At 59.9% G+C, this 2147-nt stretch overlaps 1 protein-coding gene across 2 annotated transcripts in view; it reads right to left on the bottom strand.

Moving 5' to 3' along the window:
* SSR2 (signal sequence receptor subunit 2) overlaps positions 1–421 on the bottom strand; it is a 3444-nt gene extending 3023 nt beyond the window's left edge. Inside the window, exon 1 of one of the 2 annotated variants that reach the window (XM_015884645.1) lies at positions 286–421. The gene's annotated coding sequence lies outside the window, so the exon portion shown is untranslated. Of the gene's footprint in view, positions 1–223; positions 248–285 lie in introns of those variants that run through there. The other variant, XM_015884646.1, reaches the window with a different exon arrangement.
* Positions 422–2147: the final 1726 nt, after the last annotated feature.

The raw sequence follows: 2147 nt of genomic DNA, 5'->3' as shown, positions 1-2147 counted from the left end.
GTAAGAGCTGCCCCATTAGCCCTAATCTTAGCAATTAACACAATACATTACGGCAGGTTACAACTGCCCCCATTAGCCCTAATTACCACTTAATTACCACTTAATTACCACTTAATTACCGCTCTTTAACATGGCGGCGGTGTCACAGCCCCCACCCTTATCCCGGGGTCTCTCCGTGCCCCCATATCCCCCCTCCATCCCCCATATCCCGCCCAGCATTAACCGGTGCGGCCTACACGACGCCTGGAAGCCTAAAACCCCCCGAGCGGACCCGGCAGCGCTCACCGTGAGCAGCGGCGGAAGTGCGAGTCAGCACCGAGAGACCGGAAGTGGAGGAAAGCGGAAGTGGGGAATGGGGAAAAAAAGCGGAAGTCGGCGGGAGAAAAGAGGAAGTCAGCTCAGAGGGACCGGAAGTGGGAGCGGAGGGGAACCGCCATGGCCGCGTCGGTGTGTTCGAACGGGCGGCGTGGGGGAGGGGAGGCGTGGCCACGCCCCATAGCGAAGCCACGCCCACTTCCTGCAAGCCACGCCCACTACACAGACATCATTGCAATAAGCCACGCCCACCACAGACACCGCCGTTTCTGTAAGCCACGCCCACAAACTAGTCGATTTACATAAGCCACGCCCACCGCGTGCGCCGCCCTTTTCGTAAGCCACGCCCACCACACACAGCCCATTTCCATAAGCCACGCCCATCATTAGGCTCCGCCCCCTTTCCCTTAAGCCACGCCCACCACACACACCCCACAGGACCCGGCCGCCAGGGGGCGCTGCGGAGCTGGGGTGTCCATGGCGCCCCCTGGCGGCAGCGCTGAGATGAACTGAGGGGGAACCAATTAATGTGGGGCCCTGAAACTGAGGGGGAACCAATTAATGTGGGGCCCTGAAACTGAGGGGGGTCCAATCAATTAATGTGGGGCCCTGAAACTGAGGGGGAACCAGTCCATGTGGGGTCCTGAGAGCCCCGAAATGGCGCTGGGTGGGGGAAGGGCTGGAGGAGCCCCCCGTGTCTGAGGCGCTGTTTGTGTCCCCACTGTCCATCCAGCCCTGAGCCCACCCCCATCCCAATCACCGTCCCTTCTTTGGCCCCATCCCCATCCCTGTTCCCATCCCTGTTCCCATCCCTGTTGCTGACCCCGTCCTTCCTCCCGTCTCCATCCCATCCCTGTGCCCACCCCCACCCCCTGCCCACCTCCCCATCCTCATCACCGGCCCCAGCCCAATTAATTCCCATCCCAATTCATTCCCATCCCAATTAATTCCCATCCCAATCTCCATTGGGATCCCCATTCCTGGCCCCATTCCCATCCCTGTCCCTATTCTTCATCCTCATCACCGCCCCCAGCCCAATTAATCCCCATCCCAATTAATCCCCATCCCAATTAATTCCCAGCCCAATTAATTCCCATCCTAATTCCCATCCCAGTCTCCATTGGGATCCCCATTCCTGGCCCCATCCCCATCCCTGTCCCTATTCTTACCTCAATTCCCCCCTTTTCCCCCCCAATCCCAATACCCCCCTGTCCCCATCCCCATGTCCCCATTTCCACCCCCATCCCTTCCCATCCCCCTCCCCATCCCATTTCTGTCCCCATCTCTGTCCCCATCCACTTCCCTGCACTCAGAGCTGCCACCTGCACACGGGACTGGCTTTGGGGCAATGACATTTATTGGGGGTTGGATGGAGATATTGCCATTTCCTTCCTCTTTTCTCCTCAAATCACACTTAAGCTGCCGCTGTCACCTCAGTGCTGCTGCCGGGGGATGGTGAGGAGCGCGGAGCTGCTGCTGTGGGGTGAGGATGGGGGGGGGCTTCATGCCATGGGGTTGGGGCTGAAGGGGGCACAAAGGGACGTACGTAACTCTGTCCCCATGTCCCTGTTGTCTACATGTCTCACATCCCCATCGGGTCAGGGGGCAGCGGGAACAAAGATGTGGGGATGGGGAGGTGGGATGTGGGGATGGATGTGGGGCTGTGGGGGTGGGGAGGAAGGCCATGGGGATGTGGGGATGGATGTGGGGCTGTGGGGATGGACAGGTGGGGAGGAGGGCCATGGGGATGTGGAGATGTGGGGCTGTGGAGATGGAGAGGTGGAAAGAGGGCCATGGGGGTGTGGGGATGGATGTGGGGCCAGATGTGGGGC

Source organism: Coturnix japonica, chromosome 25 (genome assembly GCF_001577835.2).
Source record: "Coturnix japonica isolate 7356 chromosome 25, Coturnix japonica 2.1, whole genome shotgun sequence".
NCBI classification, from domain to species: domain Eukaryota; kingdom Metazoa; phylum Chordata; class Aves; order Galliformes; family Phasianidae; genus Coturnix; species Coturnix japonica.
Note: the sequence above shows the minus strand (reverse complement) of the source record. Positions and strands in the feature narration are given on the sequence as shown.